The 18,438-nt window shown below is 36.8% G+C and overlaps 1 protein-coding gene across 1 annotated transcript in view; it reads left to right on the top strand.

The window, feature by feature from the left end:
* The window catches only part of LOC118277991 (dystrophin, isoforms A/C/F/G/H), a 438,713-nt gene that overhangs the window by 335,011 nt on the left and 85,264 nt on the right, over positions 1 to 18,438 (top strand).

The raw sequence follows: 18,438 nt of genomic DNA, 5'->3' as shown, positions 1-18,438 counted from the left end.
TCCTTACACTCACTATCAGGTAGAGTATGTGTACAATAATCATAATATCCAGCAGTAGAACATCTTACAACAATACTAAGACAATAAGCCGATAGCCACTCGCCATGCATACGAGCACCAGCTCAATGCTGAGGTTTGCCACAGCGCAGATACTGCAGTAGAACCACTTCGATAATGCTTCACAATATGGTTGACAATTGACATGTACTGTGAGAGCTAGAGATTGTTGCATATGTATGATCTGAATGCAGATTGATTCTGATTGACTAATCTGAAAGGTATTGAGTGATGCCTATGTTAGCAGTAGCATTTTTGATGGCAATTTCATTGCATTGTGTCCTTGATTATTGTTATTTTTTGATATTTATATTGTCTTAAGTTATGTCTTCTTGGTATTTGAGTCAATTAACAGATGTATATTGCATGCTGTGCTTACCTGTAAGGGATTGAGGCACTAAATTTGTATTCCTTATACTGTCAGCAAAATTTGTATCAGTGTACTGAATTGTTGGTGAGCCAAATAAATAAAATAAAATAAAAAATCCATCTTGTGCCTGATATGATGATGATGCCTGAAAGAAAACACCACAACACATTTTACAGAAAACGCCTTGAACCGTTTAAACCGTATAAGACACGCGCAATATATTTCTCACGCAAATAAACATTGTTATCAACATAAAACATTACGGTTAGATAGCATGGCGCTGCGTTCTCTGTTCATGTTGCTCTGTGGTTCATGGCCGTAGATCCGTAAGCACACAACGCTTATCGACTAATTGATCGCAACGACCGAAGGCGCACCTGCGTGGCCTAGTGATGGGCGCTGTCGATGTCGAGTGTTGGTGTCGATAATTGCAAAGTTTAAGGACAGATGTCTTATGCCCGAATACTCAAACGCTACTCAATTTTAAGACGCTCTCAAATGTAGTACTGTCACTATCAATTCTTTATAACATTACAGAGATAGCACGGTATTTAAGTACAACTTAAAATTGAGTAGCGTTTGAGTATTCGGGTGTTAGTCCTTTTTAACAATAGATTTTTGGTTTTTTTGTTTGTATTTGTGAAGATACGTATTGAATAAATCGATGGTAGATTTTACTAACGAAGGATTTGATTAAACTGTCGCAGTATTTGCAGTTCATAAAAGTGATGAATATGATAATCAATGTTGTTTAATATCAAATTTCTGTACTGTATTGTATCTCACGTAAACTTTCTATGAAGGTCGTTACACAAATTGTCGATAATAAAACCACATCCCTACTATTAAGATATCAGCTCCTCGTGTACAGCGCGCTTAGTGTTGTGGCCAGATAATGTGAAGCGGGTGGTCTGCACTGTTTGCTCGCATACGAATGTTCTATCGATAAGGCAGTTATCGAGCAATATAAATCACTAGTCCGACTCTGGTTTGGGAAAATACTGTGCTGAGCTGAACAAATATTAAATGCTTTTCTCTTATGATAAATATGTATGTTCCAAGCAATTGTATTGAATGGATGGGTGTAATAACTAAAGACTTTGTTGTTTAAATGAAAATACATAATAATTTATTTACAAAGTAACCTTACACGAAGTATAATTTCTGAGTAACTAATTTGAGAATGTTTTTGAAATGATTAGAAATTGTCGCCTGCCTTTAGTGATCGCAAATAGACTGCCGGGCAAAGAATCTCGGGTTCGATTTCCGGGTTGGGCAAAGGTGTACAGTGTACAGTGGCATTATGTGTCGTAATGTGCACCTTTGCCTAATAAAATTATTCCAAATTTACTTTCAAAAGTCCTATAAAATCTAGCTTAGCTGCTAAAAACTACGTTCCATTTTTCGTTTAAGAAAATATTTATTTGACTTTAAAAACCCTATAAAATATAAACCTCCATCTTCTATCGTTTTTCTTATAAAGTTGAATAAAATCTAAGCTGCTCAATGTTTGCTCGATGCCTTTATTCAAATCTATTTGGATCTGCTCCACACAATGCATACTTTACTGCATCTAGCGTTCAGTTTTCTCTAAACCTTTTACGAGTATACAGGAAAAACTTTTAAGGTTTGAAACAAAAATAATATGATATTGGTTAAGTACATACATAATTACCTACATAACGTACTTACAATATTATGTCCATTCTTCAAATTCTTCTATATACAGATTTGCAATATCCTCTCCCTAGTACCACCAGACATTTAACTGTCCACCTAAACTACCCAGACCATTCCACTACCTGCATCTTCACCCCACTAGTCCAGTTTCACACTCCATTACTCCCAAAACTCGAGACACAACTTCGGAACCGAATGCGTCAATACCCTCGAGATGCTTTATACCAAACTACCGGCGGAAATATAATTTAAACTTCAAGTTAAGGAAATATTTGGTGCAGTTAAACTGTATTTGTTGGTTAACATTGTAGTGGTTGCTACCGCTCGAACTTTGGACCGACAGAATGCTATCGAGAACTATTGGCGGATCGTAAACTAAACTATCTAAGCATCAAGCGATTATCCTGCTTTGTATAGTACTGGAGTATTTGTGGTAGTGTTTAGAACTATGCGGATTTCTGTTAACGTTCGATTAGATTATATTAGGTAAAAGCACTGACAATAGATACTGTTCAAAGACCGTGATCAAGATGGTTAGAAGTAAGTGATTTAACTAATAAAAATAGTTTTATAATAACTATCATGAGACGGGAAAAATCACGGTTTACCACGTTATAACGTAACCTACTGGTAGGCTGCGCTAAGTCACCGCTTCTGCGTTCATAATGAAAAGTGACTCGAAACTAGTAGAGCTTTTCTCCACTAATTTTTCAGTAATAAAAATGGTGTATTGTTTAAAATACATTTCTTTATTGTTCTACGCAACATGACAAAAGAAAACAATCCTATCTTTTTACAAGCACAATAAACTTAAAACCATCGATACATCAATTGGACACAAACATAAACAAAAGAAAATCGGCTGATGAAAAACGAATCGGCTCTCAAGATACAGCCCACACTGAGAACATTGGTAAAACAATCTATTTCGTTTCGTATCGCCATTCATCAAACCACGGCTATGATCATACGGACAATACATCAGCATTAAATCAGACAGACCGACAGACGGACATCGTTGCCGCCACCCACAAAATTCCATCCGACACATCGGTTCCACAATCGGAAACCAATACCGATGAAACTGGGTGTGATTTTGTAAAACAATGTATCTATGTGATGTTCGGGATTGTTAGTTTGTTTCGAAGAAAAATCTGAACAGTTTTAGCTGGTGAGGTTCAAAATTAAACATTCCGGTGGCCAGACTGTGTTTTATAAATGCTTGAAGAGTCTAAGCATGACCTGTAGAGCTATAAGACACTAAGAACTTACCACATCAATACACGTTTAATAAGTAAAGGATTATTAAGTAAATGTAGCGAAGAAAGAAAAAAAAATGGCTGAAATACATCGATAGATCAAATCGCAATCAGACTTACATTTTATCGGTTCCCACAAAAATATGATCGTCGAAACAAAAGCTTCTATATCATTTGGCACAGACAGAATCGTTTCTGGAGAGGAAATCGATATCGTCAACCAGAATCCATGTTGAATTGCCATCGTTCGCTGTCCATTGGCGCGCGTGCTAACTTATGTGCCAATTTCGCCGGTACTATGTCACCAATGGACCTCGTCCACAGAATATATTGCTCGTAAATTTGTTGCATGATTCAAGTTTCTTGTTATATTTTGAAGTTGAAAATTTTATTTTAAAATCTTTTAAAATACTTTTTCAAAGATTTTAAGAAAAGTTATCATTATTTTGTAAATACTAGCTAGTATACAATATTAGTGTAGTTGAAAGCGTTGTAAAATATATTCACAAACAAAGGAGGAAGGCAATTTATCATCTGCATGTAGACCGCGCTAGTGCTGTACACAATAAAAGCAGTAAATTGTAACAAACCACGGTTTGTACTGAACCACTTATTTTACTACAAATTACAAACTTCCTTCGGACGACAGAGAATCCTAAATAAATAACCCAATTTCCAGAATGCTAAGGGTTTTGACGACATAAACCCGACGTCAAATTCCCCGTGTCATCACTCTCAAAATCTGTCACTAAGCTACCGGAAAACCATAAACAACATATTCGGCTCATTTTTTACCATCCGGGTGGGCTGCCCCATTACCCGGGTCAGGTTCATTACACCCCTGTATCCGATGACCAGTTAATCAGCTCGGACATGGGTTGTTTATACCATAGGGTCTCTGGGTTGGACTTTTGGGTTTTTAGAAGAAGCTTTTAGGCTGGTATTTTCTTTAACTATATTTTTTGATATCACGTCATTAGATTTGGCTCAACAAAAACATTGAATGCTATAACTGATTCAATCGATAGTTTCTAATTTACTGTAAATGTAATACAAAAATTCATTAGTCAAATGCAAACAAAAGAACACAGGCTGATACTCATCTCCAGCACAGTTAGAAGATCATCAATAACACTCCACGCAAATCCGAAGAATTCCTCAGTAATAATCCTGGAGTATATGGGAAATAAAAAGGTGATACATCAACTATATGAGAAGGGAGCGAATAGCAACAGGCGGAAATTGGTTCAGCTTGATGAATGATATTGACGACGTGATGTGGCGTTATGCTACTCCTGAGAGTCAAGCTCTGATCAAGTAATGGATATTTTGAGTGAAGGTGACAAGTCGAAAGTGTTTAGCAACGAACGAACAAGATAAAACAAAAGTTTAACATAGTAAAGCAATTAACAATAAGAATAAAACTGTAGAAGACGAACTAAGACAAAATAAGTAATAGTTAGATTAGTGTAAGCCGAGTACAAGTCCGACTTTAAGTTGGTCGGACCCAAAAGTTTTGGTCCTAGAGACGTTGCTAATTACTGAGAGAGATGGGAACGGCCAATAAAACGATACCGACACAGCTATTGTGAGATTACGACGCAACTTAACCTGGCTATTAAACTCTTCAATACATTAACGTTTTAGGAACGACCTGCTCCTTTGTGATAAAATAGGAACTGAACAACTCATCACAGTGTCGCCATTATTTTCCCATGTCCAGATAAAAAGGAAATTCCCATAAAGCAAATGTTCTCGCAACCAAAACAAGATCTATCCTCACTTGCCAACTATACTATTAAATAAGCGTGTAACCTGACAAATCACAGCCGTGTCAGTGCTGGGGTATGGGGACAGGCTGATTGATGTCCACGACCCTCGTCGTCTCCCCCCCCCCCCCCTCTGTCTCCCGAGCATAAAGAAAACTAATCTTGAAAACGTTTTGGTACATGATTGGGTAATTTTTTTCTCTGACCGCCTTTCTACATGTCTGGCTTGAAATAAATAAAGTGCTTGTGAATTTTTATGAGGTCAGAGCGATGTACGTCAGATGATTCGAGGTTTGTTTTTCTTTTAAGCATAAGTAATGTTTATCTGTTAGCTTTTGGGTAATTTAGATACGCTTCTGTTCGAATAAAATATCTCCTATTAAATTCAATGCCGACGATAAATCGGTACTTTAAAGTATCTTGACAAAACACAATACGAAACAAATAAAATAAACTGAACAGCAACATGAACAACAGTATATCGTCCAAATGAACCACGAGAACAATCATTCACAAACCTCTTTGTAGGGGGGTTGGAAAAAACGGTCCGAAGTACGAACCCCGGGCCACCGGCGAGGCAAGACGTAGGCCAAACAAATCGTTTGTGTTGCTCTAAGAAATTGAGGAAGTCAGGAGCTATTGTACCGACACAGATTTAATGGCGCCGCGAGGTGGAGCATCGACAAACGATTCGGGAATATTCTCCACTCGTGAAGAATTGGACCCTAATATTGGATTGTGTTGAAACTCGAAACAGTTCTTTATTTTTCGTTGATTACTTTGAACGTTGTAATATTGGCCAAGAATTCAAGAACATACGAAGTCAAATTAATAAGCTTATCTAGCGATATGACGACAGACGATAACAATTTTGAAATTAGGAGATCTAACACTATTCACCAATTAGCTAAAGATAATTCTAATCCTAAACGTGTTCATTGACAAAGGCAGACAGCACACATTCCAGATCACAGAGAGCTCCATTAATATACCACACCTATGTACATCATACTGAAACAGTTTATCAATACATTTATACCAAACTCGGCTAGAGAATAACATTAAATCAGGAGATTATGGCGCTCTCCGACGGCAAACAGAAGCATCAATACAATCTGATCGGCAGTAATCCGTTCAGGGAGGATATCATATGAATATAATTCACGCTCGATCGACTCAGACGCGATGTTTTCTTACATCCAACCATTCGTGTGTCGCACACACAGACTGAATTATTGACAACTCTTCTTACATTATTCTTTTGTCGAGAATTTTGTGGCTTAGAGTTTTGGTAGACTTTTTTTGCTACAAAAGAACTTTCTGTGCGTCGGTTTTCGTTTCTTTTCAATTTGGATATAAGTTTTATTCATGCTAGACTGATTCGAGATCATAAATATTTTATTTAGATCTGTTTACGAACATATTGGGAAAAGGTGAACTTTACTACGTTTGTTACATCATGGAGATGATTGAAGTGGTATCACAAGTAACAGCTTGTAGTAGATAATAAGCAATCATACCTTGCTTACTTAGATTAAACTTCGAAGAACCCAAAGAAATCCTCCTGATTAATCAGCTCTCTTGCATCAAAGCAGAGATAAAAATACCTTCGTAATTTAAGACAGCACCAACACCATTGTCATTAACATCTTTCTAATTCCTTGGTGGCAGTGTGTCAGATAATGTCTCCGTACCGAGGGTACGTGTGAAATAGCCCGGAATGGAAATAAGTACGGTAAGCGGTTCACGAGTGATTTGTTCCCGCAGACGCCGCGCCGCGCCGCTAACGGCACGCCGCTCTTATTAGCTGGGGATTGTGACTTCTTTATTTTGACGAGTTTTTCGTGTTCCACCAGTTTGTCGACCTTCCTTCCCTTGTCCCCCAATGGCTTTCCAATGCAAATTACTTGAACATAGTTTTCCCTTATAATGTGAGAAGATTCTCACTTAGCCTTCTCCTTGGCTGTTTTCAACTGTTTATTTTTGAGCCTTTTCTCTAATGGTTTCGGGATTATTGTTTAATTCACTTTAGCTTTGGATGCTTCATTTGCTTTAGTAGTCTAAAACCACTCTTGGGTATGAGGGCCTGATTTCTTTCTTGTTAAGTGTTTTTTCTTTATGTTCATCCCTTGGCGAAAGTTCTTTTACTAGTTAGTTATGTTTCGGATTGGCTACAATATCCACTGCAATGAATGTTTGTGTTTGTATCAAACTCAAAACAATTATTTGCAACACCGATATTAGAGCTTGCGGAATGAAGTTCGCTGACATGTGCATTATACAAGTATTGTACGCAGTCAGATGATTGCTACAAAACCTCAACAAACAGAATTGTTTACGTCACAGAGGAAAACAGTCGTGCCAATAAATGCTTTATCTGTATTAACAAAAAAGACCAAATCCCCGTACTTAAGTGTTTTTCCTTCCACTTTGTTACGAGATATGAAAGCCATAATTCCACGAGTCATCATGATATCTTTTGCGACCAATCCTTTCCAAAAAAATCTATTTTCTACACATTGAACAAGCAGCGGGCGGAGTCAGCGATAAATCCTATGTATATACCTATGTATGTATGTTCGTATGTACGTACGACGTACAGTCACACGAAGAATGCGAACAGTGGCTGAATAGTTGACGATGTGGCGTGTTCGCGCAATGACACAGCGGAACACGGGAAATGGTCCACGCTTGACGCAAAACTATTCGCACAGCGATTTCACGCGCCCAGGGAGCTCGTTCGTGAAGACAGACTTTAAAGCAATTCTTTAGCTTTCTCTCAAAAGTTCGTATAAGAAACTGTACTCGCGAACAAAGTCCATCAGTGAAACTAATAACTAGCCACTACACGAGTCGCTTAGCTGAATCAAAGTATTCCCACAACGTATTCACATCTCTTGAAGCGATCTATCTCTTTGCCCTCACGAGACCCGGTACAGTACTTTAAACAAGAACGCCATTACCGCGTGCCTTGGACCGCACCATAAGTGGGAAATAGCTGGGAAGTGGATGGAAATAAGAGCTAAACGCCAAGAAGACAGATTTGTTTTATTCACAATTCGTAGCTAGAGCCGAGGTTAGACTATCTCTGCTAGGAATTGCGGTAACATTTTATATTTTTACATCTCAGTTTGCCGTTCAGTTTCAAGATATTTGATTTTATGTGGACTTGTGCTGCGGTTTAGATTTTCATGGAATTTTTAATAAATTCTCGTAAGTTTAGCTGGAAAATGTTTCAGCTTTATATTTGTTTATTGAAGGCACTAAGTTCTGCAGCAGCTATTGGAATATTTCTTTAAACGGAAAGTATGTTTAATATTAAATTTATTCGCCGGCGCCGGAATATCTGTTTACAAGTATCGTGCTACTATTACTGTTGGCCAGATCGGAACTAACATGAGCTGCAGCTAATATCCGCACGGAGAGCTGAACAAACATAAAGTTGTCCGGTTATTGCGGATATCCTTATTTGGATTTATACCCGAGTATATAAACTGTGTTATTATAATATCTAGTGCTTACAGGATTAATAACTTTACTCATTTATAATAGTATTCTATGATATAGCGAGTGGTTTCGTAGATCTATAAATTGATATCGCAAAACATGGCAGAAACAGCATAAAATTATCGAACCATATAAAATGTGTATCATGGCTGTTTATAAACCCCAGTTATTATCTCGCCCAACGGTTTCACTGAGCTTCGATTCCTTTAAATCCTAAACTTTACGACTTTCCACCGCATCCTAGACTAAGGCACCGCAAAACTTCTATCAGGTTTGTGCAAATTATTTATAGGGTACGAACACCTATTATCGGCCGGCGGACTTTAATTTTCTTGCCAAACAAATGGGCAGTTAAACTCAAAGTTTATAGCCACTATTGGGTTCGAATTTAAATTTATTTAATCAACGAATTTAATTAAAATTGCTTTTAAGATGTTCAATTGTGATAAGAGGGCTTTATTCTTTTTCTGATTAGATGATTTATGTCGCGGTTAACGAATGATTGAGTAAAGATTTATTTCTTATAATCTTAAGATAAGTAAGATTACAGTAGCGTCTTTATTTTTCTATTAAAGTAACATCAACAAAATTCATGATTCGGATTTAAACCTCAGTAACTTTATGATAAAACCAAATATTTATCTAAACACTGGCGAGCTTGCCCTAGTTTTTCGCGAATTGCTTCTAAAACGCTACCGAAGTGATCAAGATTTTTACGAGTGCGGTTGATTTGAACGCAAACACATGTTCTAGTCTATTTACCATGTTTACCCGCTGCGGCAGGACATGTGCTTACTCGGGTTTATGCTCACTGTTTTATGCGAAACCGTAAATGGTTTGTTCATTCCATTTAAATCTGCAGTTACAACCACGTATAGGTGCAGATACCTAATTTTAACTGCTGATTAAGAGTTATGTAGCTGCTTACACCAAATTATACACAATATCGTCTATTTCATTTTGAACTTAGAGCATCATAATATTAAATTTCCTTTCGCGTAATTTCTTTTACATTATTCCTTTTCTGTTAGCGCCTGATATTAAACTCATAGTTAGACTTTCACAAAGAACAAGAAGCTCTAGTAACATAATAATACCTAAGTATCAGCTTAGTCTCTAGCTGACGGACGGACGGTGATCCCTCCATTATCTTTGATCACCAGCAGCCATTGCTCTCATCATACTCACTGGCTAACCTTTTTAAATAATTTTAACACTTCGTCTTTAAAGAATTTATTCCCATAAGAACATTAATTTTTCTTTGCCATTTTCTATCTTTAATTAAGTTTTGATATTGACGATAACTAGGTTTGAGAGATAGTGTCTTCTAAAATGGATTTAAACTAGAAGTCTATTTATAAAAGTCTGCGAATAAGATTGAGAAATTTTCGATAAGATCTTTTGATCTAAAGATATTAAAATATCGCCATAATTATTTTATGAATTTAACATTATGATAAGTTTTTATGGGATTTTCATAAACTTTTATTACTTTCATAAACTACTTACAAGTTAAGTACCTTTAACCGACGAGCATGCATGAAAAGACTGATGACTGTTGATGAAGCGAAAGAAGTGTGTAAGAACCGTGGCAATTGGCAATCCATTGTCTCTGCCTACCCTCATGGGAGACAGGCGTGAGGTTATGTATGTATGTATGTATGTAAACTACTTACAAGTTTGATTCACTGTTAAGAATAATTACAAAACATCAACCTAGTGATACAATCGTATCTAAAATTTAAAACTGTTTAAATGCCCGTAAAATCAATAAATCGTCAATATCTACAGAACAAGAGCCAAAGATACAAGTGTAAACTTGTTTATCTGTCTGTCTGTCTGCCCCAAAGATTATCTGGACCGACTTCAAACTTCGTCGGAGTGGAAGCCGGTGTAAAAAGGGTTACCTGTCCGATTCGCTCGTAGGGATTCCAAACTTTGACACCAGTTGAATCGGGGTTACGTTTGTGATTGCGGTATTAAGTACAGGCTTATGTCGAAGACTTAGTGCCAATCTGTTTTATCGATAGAAGACATGTAGGTACGTGATAAGCATTAAACGTTGATATTTAAATCAAGCGTTTGATATTAATCAAGAGTTGTTTTTTAGTAGTAACGTCTCAGTGCCTTGTAATATTATGTGAGCAAGATGCAACACTGCGTATGTAACTGGTTACTAAGAGATAATAGTCAGGCGCTTTGTCAAAACTTTTACGTAACTTTTCTTTTATAATATCTATTTTCGTATGTGGTTAATAGAACTGTCTACGACTTAAAGTTTTAAAAATCTTACTGAATCTAGACATTAATGAAGGTAAATTAGTAGATACTTACCAGGGGTTAACCAAGCGAGTTAGATTGGAGTTTAAACGCATCAGTTGATAGTGGAGCCATTTGCCAGCCATCAGTCGCATTTAACTGAAACTTTAACGTGAACTTGAGCGGAAACCACAGATGTAGACAAGGAACTGGATATTCCTACTTTAGTACCTATGCATTGAGTATTATTTTTACAGAAAGATTGGTTTGTTTCGTTTATTTTTCAATACTTAAAGTTTCAACCATAGCTTGATTTTTTGTAATTGGTTTGCCACTTGTAGATATGATAGCAATGATACAATACTGTAACGAAAAGTGGTTTTACTATAGAAAACACAAACTTTTTTATGTAATAGGACGCAAACGAGCTGTGATCCGAACTTGATAGTTAGCGATCAGCAACGCCCATAGACACTTACATCACCTAAGGAGTCACAAATGCGTTTAAAAGCTATTATAGTAGAACTGTAGTAATTGTAGAACTGTCTTAAGTAGCATCTCCAACTACATTCGACGTTAGCCGTATCCAGTAATGAAAGTATCAGTGACATTAATTAGGTAGCGACTGTTAATAAATCGTAAAGTTTTCAACTGCTCGGATTGTGGCGCGGATCTTAAATTTATATCCACTTTATACCACTTAACTGCGAACTATTCCGACCAGACTTCATTCAATTTTAACAAATGGTTAAGAATTTGAAGTCCTTTTTGTCTTTTATATAAGAAACGAAGATTTATGACGTAATAAACCAGATCAACTACTTCATAAGACACGTAATTCAAGTTACAATCAGACGAATTGGTGTCTAAACACTTTCCTCTCAAATAAAATAAAGAGTACGTCTACACTCTACGCCATTTACTTATTGATTTAACAATAACTAAATCATGTTTTCATCACGTTATAAAACCTCGTTACCCACAAAAAGAGGGGATCAATCGTCAATTGTTTATTATTTCAACCCCCTGACCGATATTCCCCCCTCCCCCTCTCAACTATAATACAGCCTCGTAGGGGTATAGCCTGTATTATTGAGCACCTCGCTATTGATATTATGATGGACTCGCGCGCCGCTGCACCTATTTCTATGTTAAAATGCAATTTTATAGGGAGATGGTTGCTTTGTGATAGAAAATGAAGTGTTTTTTGGTTGAAAAGATATATTTTATATGTTAGGAACCTATATATATTTGGTAGATGTGATCAAGAGCTTTTTTGTTGGCATTAGGTACGTGGTTTAGGTAACACTAAGCAGGAATGTATTTTATAATCCACAGTACACAATTTTTTATCCGAATGAATAACCCCAATAACATTATTTCGTCTACCAACATTGTTAACAACTCCACTCCACACTGAAAATAAAATTTCCAACAACCAACCTAATCTCACACATGTTTAAGATTCATAATCGAATACCACGTACAAGCCTCTATAGTACCTAAATTAACGTGAGTACCAATCTAAATTGTAAGTTATTTTTGGGAAAATTTTCTTCCAAATAATGTCCCAAGGCGGATGAGGGGGGGTTGAAACAGAATTCTATTAATGTCATGCCTCCCCGAAGGACCGGATTTCTTCATTTCCTAAACGCCTCTTGGGGTAGAAAACACCCCACTTCGATATTTACCGCGGGTTCTACAGACTCCGGAGATAAAATTGGTTATAAAAAAACTGGGTTTGAATCCGCCTGAAAAATTGTCACTCAAGTACGCTGATTGGCTTGTGCTATTATGGTTCTGAAATTAATTTGTTAGAGGACTTCAATTAGCTCTCTTCGTAGATTTTTTGGAAAGTGGTGATGTTTTATATTACTTGTGACATTTCAATCTATTAATATTTTTAAAATATTGTAATGAGAGATAATATGGTCAATATAGTCAATTTAAAACTTGCAATAAAAAGTAATCAATTTTGCTTTTCTGTTATCAAAAATTGAACCCCATTAATCATCCTCCCGCACACAGCACAGAGGTGAAGCTTACATAATCCTGCAAAATTACTCTGTAAACACATTTATCAACAATTTTTATAACTAAGTCAACTTCACCAAGTCGAAAGAGATCCCGAACTCATAAAATATTTAAATATTGTTTAAAAATTCACCCCTCCCCTCCCCAACCCATCAGCGCTACCAGTAATAAGTCTCCGAGATTCAGGAAATTGCTACAACCAGATAAAGGAGTGAGTCGGGTAAAAATCAAGCCGAGACTGGTTTGTTCCGGTGGAAACCGGCCCGAACCAGTTCGATTTATTCAAGAGACGTTCCAATGGAAATGTGGAAACGCTGGTTTGTCTTTCTCGTGGAGAAGCATTAAGGAAATAATGTATTTACGTTATATATCTTCTATGGAGATTAGCCTCAGTTTTGGCTTTGTTTATCTCTCTATAAAATTCTATTAGAATGGCAGACTACTTATACAAATAGCGAAACAGTTCCATGCTCCCTGAGTACTATAAAATATGTTTAGTATTCTTACAAATCCTTGGCGGAATGTTGAAAAACTAGAGAACAACAAATAAACCGACGGGCTATGATCTTAATACACTTCGCTTGTTCCTTCCACTTGCCTGGCTGGGCTTGTTTTAGTTCATATTGTAGGGAACAACATGAATAAATTACATTTATTTGTGTTGTTTACTTTAAGCTTCTTGCAAGGTTACACTCACTGGTTTTTATGTTGCCTGATTGAAACATTTGCCTTGGTTTACTGCTGTAAATCTTGCTGCTAGTGTCTTTTGAGATAAAACTTTAGTTACTTCACGTGTCTGTCTTGTTTTTCTTTTAATATTTTAACTAAGCCAAAGATTAAAAATAAGATCTCCATTTCAATATACGCTTTAAGAATAAGAGTATAGAGAGTATTTTCCCAAAACAGCAATGTTTTGAAACACAGAAGCACTACTTAAGCCAATTAAACTTTGAGAATACACCAAGATACAATGTAAGGCAATTAAAAAGTGAGTCAAAACAAATCCTTTGGAGAAGAAATACATAACGCTTATATAACAAAGGGGCAGGCAGGGTAATTGCCACTGGAACGTCGCCAAGACATACGGACAGACGGGGAGACTGTCTTATTAAACAATTTATTGTAGGCTTCCATACCAACGTAATGGGTAGTTTCGGCTGGGTATGCTATAATTAGTCTTAGAAATGAAAACTGTGCCAATTTTCTTTTATTTTTAGTCATATGACTATTTGGGGGCTAACATGACTTAATCGGGGATACTATGTGTCACCAATGTTGTTTAAACTCATGTTTATTCATTCACTGTAGTGGCTGATAAAAATTTAATATCCGATGACTGCACAGCAAATAGATTAATGGACAAGAGACCTCCTAGTGATTCTGACAGTAGACTCATTCGCGGTAGCCCTTATTGCCTCAGGGTCGTACCATTCCAGCTTCTAGATCATGTTATTAAATACCGCTATAAACTTTAGGCGAGGTTTTCATACTAATCATTAGCTCCAGTAAATTTGATCAAGCCCTTAATATTTTTCTTCTTACGACATCATAAAGATTGAGCTTCAGAGTTAGTAACGATGTTCAGACCAAAGTGGTACAACTTCAAACATAAATGTCTATAAAAAGTTTCGCTTATTTTAAGAACATTAAACTTTATTGTTGTTTTGTAAAGAGTCGAGAGGAGGCTCTAGGTTCATACAGCCTTTTTGGAGATCTGCAGACAATCCGTCTATATTTGTTCGTTCCTCCCATTATCCCACAAGATCCCCACAATAAGAAATTAATCCCCCGTGAGGGATTACACTCTCGAATTTATTTTCTTATAAAGTGAGATTACGGACTAATGAAGTGGAACGGGGTGGATGTGGTATTTATTAAAATTAATCCAAGGCTTTAGCTCTCGTTAGACATCAAGCTGGGTTTACTTGAATAATGTAATGATGGATTCTTTTATTGGTAGTCTCTGTGTGGATTTGTTTTGTTTTATAATATTTTCATTCATGTTTGTTACTTCCTGGATTTACGGTACGATAAAAGCCCACAAGCAAAGGTACCTTTTATAATAACAAGCGAGAATCTTCTTTAATGCTTTCGTAATCCTTGGAATACATTTGCTATAAAGGAAAATCCTAGTACTACACTCAATTAGTCAATCTGGTAATGGACTAGTCGTTAGCCGTCGAGCAGATCGTATAGATTCCGAAATGCCTCCTCCACAAATTACAGAGCACAGTTGTTTCCAACATCATGTTATTCCGTTCTCCTTAATTTCAACGATTTCTTACTAATTGCTGATTTCCTAATTAATCACAAGAGAGTTATTTGATTAATAGGCCTCCGATGCCAGCGCTACAAGGGGGGTGGGCAGAAGTGTAGGGGGGCGAGCCCGTGATTTAGCGATTTTACTCAAAAGACGCCACTTCAGTTTAGATTTTCAGCGACTAATTAATAAGTATGAAAGTGTCAAGTTTGAACGTTAAGAACTTGCTTTATTTTTTATTAAAATATATTTTTAAACAAGATTTAGCAGCGGCCCCAAGGTTTCTCTGTGCTGTTTTTAAACTTCAAAAGTAGGTTTAATAAAGTTATCCCTAGTAATTTTATCTTAAGCTACATTTTAAGCAACCTTCATATTTCTTGCAAACGTTTTAAAATATTCAGCGTCTGTGCGTGCCCATTGACACATCTCGACACGCGATGAGGAACTCCAAATAATTACTTTGGAAATGTACCGAACGAAAATGAATTTCGTTCACCTCTTCGCTTTTGAATAACCCCGTCCTGAAGTCCAATTATGTTAAAAGCTAATTACGTTTAAGTACTCAGTAATTATTGAACCGAAATCGGAGTATCTTGAGTAAAGAAGGCTAACATTAGCGAGCCGGGACGAGACAAAAAGAGTGAAGTGAACTTTCCAATGAGATCAGGGAACACGAGGTACTCGATACACGCGAACATTCGAGATCAAACGGACAAACTGTCACAGTGAGTGCGACATAACATTTTGTACAAAGATCACGAGTGATATCCAAATGGAAATGGAAAAAGCGAGCTGATACTGGGACGTACGGGGAGTGGAAACTGCAAAGGAGTCTAAAAGGCCTAAGGCCACAGGCCAACGCCGGGACATGGCCTGGCCGCCCCCGCAGTGGCCTTGCGGGGGCGAAGAAGCATGGCCTTACAGACGTGTGGGAGAAGTTTGTTACCAAAGGTGTTTGTTGGGGATGTGGAGGTGACTGGGGCTATACCGGGGGGCTGAAGGTGGACATTGACAGTTCGGAGTATACGGGTTATAGGTACTGCTACAGTAGGCCGGGGTACCGGCAGAGGGCGCGGTCGTGCGAGGACGCCAGGTTCATACATATCAACTTCGTGCTGCTTGCCGAAGTCAAACATTTCGAAAAGGTGAGTACCACCACCACTTACATCTTTGCAAACAGAGACTCATAGCCAGGTACATATTGGTAAATCATCAGTGCTGATGGTCCAGCCAGCAATAGACTCTCACAGGCTGCTGGCTATTGATGTTCATCATCAGGGATCCCCACTACACTTTATACTTAAATTATGGATTATACGTGTAACCAATTCACCACCAAATGCTATGATCAAGTGACAAACCCTGATTAAACCTCAATTAGTCACCTGCCCGCGTTACAAGGTAAACATCATCAAAATTACAATAACACAATCAAACATTAATTCCATCTCTTAAATATTCACTTACGGCTCACCCTAATCCCGGTGCCTCATCCCAAATTCAACCTTAGGACTTGGATGGAAGGTTGGAAATGGTGGGTGGGGTTGTAGGTAATTAGATGTAAACCAGGTTGAAAGTGACACAGTTAGGGTGTAAGCAGAATTGGAGGTATTAATTTACTTTGTCAGTATGAGGTATACTTTGTCTTTACTTTGGAAATTGATCTCAATAAACATAATTTATTTCATTTTAAGTGTGTTACAGTGTGTGTCAGTGACTACATTTATTTAAAAACTTGCCCCATATAAATTATAAACCGTCTGATTAATTGTAAATTCAGTTCACACGAGGTCTGTTCTACTAGTAACTCGAATTACTTGGTACCTCTGGGAGCTGATAACACGTCATCCCTCCCTTATCACTGAATTTACATACTTTTTGTTATCAAACCGTTGAGAAACGGGTCTGAAGTGACAAAACATGATTTATTTGAAAGGTTCAAAAGATTTTTGTAATGAAATCCGATAATATCAGTATCAGATGAGAGAGAGAGAGAGAGAGAGAGAGACATGATGGTATTTTCCTTGCAATTTACTTATTGAATTCAAGATTTATGAAGTAGCCATTGTACTGAAACAATGATATTATCGTTTTCAGACCTCTTAATAAATAAATACTTATATGGTACTTATTTAAATCAAGTGGCCCGTCCCAGGACCACATGTTTTTTCTTATTTATTCAACTTTCTCATTAATTATATGACGGAATGAATAAATTACTTTCCATACATTTTGTTGTACACTTTCCCCTTCAAAGAATTTTGGCCTAATCGTACAAATATCGGGACTCCGGGGTGGGTACTGACTAAAAGTAAGAGTCTGATAGTCCCTTTCATCCTCTCCAGGCGAGAGGGCTCCATGCGGATTTCCCACCTTGAGTATAAAAAAAAACCGTTCGATTTAAGATGGGTGTCAAACTGTACACCACATTAGTTATTACAGATAGATTGAATGAGAAAAACAAAATTGAACTTAAAGCAAATACAATTAAGGTTCCAATTTGAGACGTAAATAGAATTAAGCTTAGGTTCACACACCGCAACCTAAGCAGTAAAGGATACACGGCTGCTAATCTAGTAAACGCAGCCGACGAGCCGGCGGCACTCGCCACTTGATTGAGATAACGCGATTAGTCGCCACGACTTGTGCTGCGACTAATTAGTTGCGTGGTGTCGTGTCGTGTGAACACACCAGAGTTGTTAAATAGTTTTTTTTTTTTTTTTTTATAATAGAAGATATTTTTTGTGATGTATATGTATAAAGGGGTTTATAATTAGACTTAGATTCTCAAGTTAAACAAGGCAGTATTGATTTATTTAAACTGTTCTTAAATAGTACAGAGTCTGTAATTCTATTTAGTCTATATAACACTAAGCTGATTGGTAAAAAAATAGAACATAAAAATCTAGAACTGAGTTTGATTCTTAAAAACACTAATTTCGATGGTCATTAAAATATTATTCTTAGCTCTACCTACGAAAAACTTTGATTTCAAACAAGTTTTGTCGTAAACCGTTTTTTGTGTAAAGTTCTTTAATTGAAAACCTATATTTTTATAGGAATAAGTAATAAAAGATTTCAAGTTGAAGTAGTTCCAATTTTCACGTTAACTTCAGCGACTTCAGCAGTAAATTTGTTAGTTATTAACTTATAGTAATTAGTAATTACATAGATATTATAAGTATTGTACGCTAGTAACAAAAGGTCAACCTTTAGTCTAGTCTTTAAACCTATGCTAATTAA

This window comes from Spodoptera frugiperda, chromosome 18 (assembly GCF_023101765.2).
Source record: "Spodoptera frugiperda isolate SF20-4 chromosome 18, AGI-APGP_CSIRO_Sfru_2.0, whole genome shotgun sequence".
Classification (NCBI taxonomy): Eukaryota; Metazoa; Arthropoda; class Insecta; order Lepidoptera; family Noctuidae; genus Spodoptera; species Spodoptera frugiperda.
Note: the sequence above shows the minus strand (reverse complement) of the source record. Positions and strands in the feature narration are given on the sequence as shown.